Here is a 6,096-nt window from a genome sequence, read left to right on the forward strand (position 1 = left end):
ATGCGTGGTTCCGCCCCCTGCGCCGGCCGAGGCATAGCTGGCAAGCGGCAGAGACGGAGCAGGCCGACCACCAGCTGGCCCAGCCCAAGGGAGGTAAGGCACCCGCCGGAAAAGGGGAAAAAAATGGCGGACAAAAAAAATGGCGGACAGCCTTGCTTGGCGACCCCCGTGAAATGGTCGATCGACCCCAAATGGGGTCCCGACCCACAGGTTGAGAACCACTGGTTTAGATGAATAGGTTGGATGGATGGCATAGATAGGATGGATAAATGGATGGGTAGATGAATTGGATGGAGAGCATAGATGGATGAGTGGATGGGAAGATAAAGCCAAATGTTCCCAAATGGGACTTTTTAAGAAGGTCCCTCTTGGGTGGCAGACCTCACAACCATCCTAGATTGCTATGGGGCCATCATGGATCCCTTTTCTCTCTTTCTTGATGGAAGCTGGGTGGGTGCCTGAGGAGAGGCCTGCCTAGCCCCCCTCCCCAATTCCAGCTGTCCTCACCCTCCGGCTTTACAGCCTGTCAGGGCCCTCTTTCTCCCATCGCTTGATCAGAAATCTCAGCCGAGCCAGAGTAGAGGCTGGAGAGAAAGAGAGGGAAAGAGGGAGAAAAAGAAAGGGAGAGGGAAAGAGAGAGGGAGAAAGGGAAAGAGGGAGACAAATGGAAAGTGGGAGAGAAAGGGAGAGGGAAATGGAGAAAGGGAAAGGTTATGGAGAGAAAGGGAAAGAAAGTGAGAGAGATGGAGAGGAAAAGTGAGAAAGACAGAAAGTGAGGGAGAAAAGGAGAGAAAGGGAAAGAAAGTGGGAGAGATACAGATGGAGGGAGAAAGGGAGAAAGACAGAAAGGGAAAGAAAGATGGAGAGAGGGAAAGTGAGAAAAAGATGGAAAGAGGGAAAATGATGGAGAAAAGGAGAGGGAAAGGGAGAAAGATGGAAAGAGCGAGGAAGAAAAGGAGAGAAAGACGGAAAGAGGGAGAAGGGGAAAGAAAGTGGGAGAGGGAAAAGGGAAAAAGACAAAAAGGGAAAGTGAGGGAGAAAAGGAAGGAAAGTGGGAGAGAAAGATGGAGAGAGGGAAAATGAGGGAGAAAGAAAGAGACGGAAAAGGGAGAGAGGGAGAAAAAGAAAGCGGGAAAGAGACGGAAAGACAGAGAGAGAGAGAGAGAAAGAAAATCAGGGCCGCCGTTTCCCGCCCCTCAGCAAACTCCCCTCAGCCAGAAGCGACCACACCCCTTGGCGGGCGGCGCTCCGTCTGAGGCGAGACGGGCGTTTTCCCGCCCAAAAGCGCCGCCCCGTTCCTCCCGCCGGCAGGGGTCGCCCAAAAGCGAAAGAGGCGGGACACTCCACGGCCTTCCTTGCCTTAGAGCCACAAGGGGCGGGGCGGCCGTACAGGGGAGGCGGAGCTTGTGGGGAGCACCTCCTGCGCGGGGCACGACGGTCCCTTCCTCCCCCCTCCTCCGTCAGGGCCGGGACGAGAGAGAGAGATGGAAGCGGGGCAGGGGGCGGAGCTTGTGGGGAGGTCCTCCGGCGCGGGGCACGACGGTCCCTTCCTCCTCCACCCCCATGTCTGGACGCGGCCCTCTAGGCCTCTCTCCCTCCCCGGAACGGCGCATGCGCGCGTCAGGCGGGGTGGGCGGAGCGCCGGGGAGCAGGACTTATCGGTAGATCCTCCGACGCTAGACATGACACTTTTCCCCCTCCTCAGGGCCTGGGAGAAAGAGACGGAGGCGGGGCGTCGGGGGGGCGGAGCTTGCGGTCATGACGGTTCTTTCCCCTCCCTCGTCAGGTCCTGGGCGATGGAGCGTCGGGGGGCGGAGCTTGCGGGCACGACGGTCCGTCCTTCCCTCAGGACCTGGGCGAGAGAGGGAGGCGGAGCGTCGGGGAGCGGAGTTTGCGGGCACGACGGTCCTTTCCCCCCCTCGGCCTGCGCGAGAGCGAGGGAGGCGGAGCGTCGTGAGGGGGGCGGAGCTTGCGGGCACGACGGTCCTTCCCACCCTCCTGAGGGACTGGGAGAAAGAGACGGAGGCGGAGCGTCGTGAGGGGGGCGGAGCTTGCGGGCACGACGATCCTTTTACTCGGCCTGAGCGAGGGAGACGGAGGCGGAGCATCGGGGGGAGGGGCGGAGCTTGCGGGCACGACGGTCCTCTCCCCTCCCTCCCTCAGCCTGGGCCAGGGGTAGGTCACCTTGGGTCTTTTATGACTCGTGGACTTCAACTCCCAGAATTCCTGAGCCAGCATGGCTCAGTTTGGAAACCTCTCCCTTTCCCCTCAGCATGGCTGGCTCAGGAATTCTGGGAGTTGAAGTCCACCAGTCATAAAAGAGCCAACCCCTGGCCTGGGCGAGAGTGAGGGAGGCGGAGCGTCGGGGAGGGCGGGGCTTGCGGGCACGACTGTCCTTTCCCCTCCCTCCCTCCGCCTGGGCGAGAAAGACGGAGGCGGAGCATCNTCAGTTTAAGACCATGCCTTTGCATTCTTGGTTTTTGCTTAATATTGTAAATGCTGCCTTCCAGAATCTTATTCACACCCTTAATATATTTAAACATTTCAGTCATGTCTCCCCTTTCCGTTCTGTTCTCCAGGCTGTACATGTTCAGTTCCTCCAATCTCTCCTGAGATATTGTCTCTCAGACCTTGCACCATTTTTCGTGCCTTGTCTCTGGACTTCTTTACAGTGGCACTTTAAAGTGCTTTTCCAGTTTTCACCCTGGCCATGTGCTGACAAGATGTTTCGGAATAAACATTTCAGGATGAGGGAATGGATCTTTCGGTGAAAGACAGCTGATTTCCAAGATTTAGAAGGCCATAAGTCTGGGGATTACTTTGTTCAAATGAACTTTAAGTGGTGGTTCCTCTGAGATCATAATTCAGAGAAAGACAAATATCTGCATGCCACTCAAGATTGTGCTCAAAAAGACTGAGCGAAGCAAAAGAGGGAACTCAAGATGATTGGAGTAACCTTGAAAGAGCTACATTATAGGTAGTCCTCGACTTATGGCTGTTTTCATAGTGACCAAAGTTCTGATGGGACTATCTGAGCCAGACTTCAAGTTCCGATGGTCTGACAACACCCACATCGCATGATGACGTTTTATGATGCTTTCATCAAAAATTGGCATTTACTTCTGTTTTCTGACAAAACCATGCCCATAGCGAACCATTGGTTTGCTTAACAACCCCAGTGGTTGTTTAACCACCACCGTAAAATCTAGTCTATCGCATGACTTATCCATTTTAAAATCGTCATGAACTAGTCATAACTCAAGGACTTCACGTATCCTGGAAACCGGTTTGAGATAGCTTCCTAGGGCTACTATGAATCAAGGAACTGCGATGGCACTTGCAGAACAGTCTAATGATTAATTCTTTCAAATGTCTTCTGTCCAAATCCTTGGATATGAATGCTTTTGGGGTGCTCATCCTGGTGGGTCAAACATTTCCCTCCAAGTGACTGGCAGTTGAGGGATGCCAAGGAGTGGGGGATGTTTAGATCAGTGGTTCTCAACCTTTTTAATGCCGCGACCCCAACCGGTCGTAAGTCGAGGACTAAACCGGTCGTAAGTCGAGGACTTTCCCTGCCCGGGAGCGCCGCGCATGCGTGGTTCCGCCCCCTGCGCCGGCCGAGGCATAGCTGGCAAGCGGCAGAGACGGAGCAGGCCGACCACCAGCTGGCCCAGCCCAAGGGAGGTAAGGCACCCGCCGGAAAAGGGGAAAAAAATGGCGGAAAAAAAATATGGCGGACAGCCTTGCTTGGCGACCCCCGTGAAATGGTCGATCGACCCCAAATGGGGTCCCGACCCACAGGTTGAGAACCACTGGTTTAGATGAATAGGTTGGATGGATGGCATAGATAGGATGGATAAATGGATGGGTAGATGAATTGGATGGAGAGCATAGATGGATGAGTGGATGGAAAGATAAAGCCAAATGTTCCCAAATGGGACTTTTTAAGAAGGTCCCTCTTGGGTGGAAGGCAGACCTCACAACCATCCTAGATTGCCATGGGGCCATCATGGATCCCTTTTCTCTCTTTCTTGATGGAAGCTGGGTGGGTGCCTGAGGAGAGGCCTGCCTAGCCCCCCTCCCCAAATCCAGCTGTCCTCACCCTCCGGCTTCACAGCCTGTCAGGGCCCTCTTTCTCCCATCGCTTGATCAGAAATCTCAGCCGAGCCAGAGTAGAGGCTGGAGAGAAAGAGAGGGAAAGAGGGAGAAAAAGAAAGGGAGAGGGAAAGAGAGAGGGAGAAAGGGAGAGAAAGGGAAAGAGGGAGACAAATGGAAAGTGGGAGAGAAAGGGAGAGGGAAATGGAGAAAGGGAAAGGTTATGGAGAGAAAGGGAAAGAAAGAGAGAGATGGAGAGGAAAAGTGAGAAAGACAGAAAGTGAGGGAGAAAAGGAGAGAAAGGGAAAGAAAGTGGGAGAGATACAGATGGAGGGAGAAAGGGAGAAAGACAGAAAGGGAAAGAAAGATGGAGAGAGGGAAAGTGAGAAAAAGATGGAAAGAGGGAAAATGATGGAGAAAAGGAGAGAGGGAAAGGAAGTGGGAGAGAGAAGGAGAGGGAAAGGGAGAAAGATGGAAAGAGCGAGGAAGAAAAGGAGAGAAAGAGGGAAAGAGGGAGAAGGGGAAAGAAAGTGGGAGAGAGGGAAAAGGGAAAAAGACAAAAAGGGAAAGTGAGGGAGAAAGGGAAGGAAAGTGGGAGAGAAAGATGGAGAGAGGGAAAATGAGGGAGAAAGAAAGAGACGGAAAAGGGAGAGAGGGAGAAAAAGAAAGCGGGAAAGAGACGGAAAGACAGAGAGAGAGAGAGAAAATCAGGGCCGCCGTTTCCCGCCCCTCAGCAAACTCCCCTCAGCCAGAAGCGACCACACCCCTTGGCGGGCGGCGCTCCGTCTGAAGCGAGACGGGCGTTTTCCCGCCCAAAAGCGCCGCCCCGAGCGCCGCCTCGTTCCTCCCGCCGGCAGGGGTCGCCCAAAACCGAAAGAGGCGGGACACTCCACGGCCTTCCTCGCCTCAGAGCCACAAGGGGCGGGGCGGCCGTACAGGGGAGGCGGAGCTTGTGGGGAGCACCTCCTGCGCGGGGCACGACGGTCCCTTCCTCCCCCCTCCTCCGTCAGGGCCGGGACGAGAGAGAGAGAGAGAGATGGAAGCGGGGCAGGGGGCGGAGCTTGTGGGGAGGTTCTCCGGCGCGGGGCACGACGGTCCCTTCCTCCTCCACCCCCCCCCATGTCTGGACGCGGCCCTCTAGGCCTCTCTCCCTCCCCGGAACGGCGCATGCGCGCGTCAGGCGGGGTGGGCGGAGCGCCGGGGGGCAGGGCTGATCGGTAGATCCTCCGACGCTAGACATGACACTTTTCCCCCTCCTCAGGGCCTGGGAGAAAGAGACGGAGGCGGGGCGTCGGGGGGGCGGAGCTTGCGGTCATGACGGTTCTTTCCCCTCCCTCCTCAGGTCCTGGGCGATGGAGCGTCAGGGGGCGGAGCTTGCGGGCACGACGGTCCGTCCTTCCCTCAGGACCTGGGCGAGAGAGGGAGGCGGAGCGTCGGGGAGCGGAGTTTGCGGGCACGACGGTCCTTTCCCCCCCTCGGCCTGCGCGAGAGCGAGGGAGGCGGAGCGTCGTGAGGGGGGCGGAGCTTGCGGGCACGACGGTCCTTCCCACCCTCCTGAGGGACTGGGAGAAAGAGACGGAGGCGGAGCGTCGTGAGGGGGGCGGAGCTTGCGGGCAGGACGATCCTTTCACTCGGCCTGAGCGAGGGAGACGGAGGCGGAGCATCGGGGGGAGGGGCGGAGCTTGCGGGCACGACGGTCCTCTCCCCTCCCTCCCTCAGCCTGGGCCAGGGGTAGGTCACCTTGGGTCTTTTATGACTGGTGGACTTCAACTCCCAGAATTCCTGAGCCAGCATGGCTCAGCTTGGAAACCTCTCCCTTTCCCCTCAGCATGGCTGGCTCAGGAATTCTGGGAGTTGAAGTCCACCAGTCATAAAAGAGCCAACCCCTGGCCTGGGCGAGAGTGAGGGAGGCGGAGCGTCGGGGAGGGCGGGGCTTGCGGGCACGACTGTCCTTTCCCCTCCCTCCCTCCGCCTGGGCGAGAAAGACGGAGGCGGAGCATC

The sequence above is a fragment of the Protobothrops mucrosquamatus genome, unplaced genomic scaffold (assembly GCF_001527695.2).
Source record: "Protobothrops mucrosquamatus isolate PMUCROS unplaced genomic scaffold, P.Mucros_1.0 scaffold1492, whole genome shotgun sequence".
NCBI classification, from domain to species: Eukaryota; Metazoa; Chordata; class Lepidosauria; order Squamata; family Viperidae; genus Protobothrops; species Protobothrops mucrosquamatus.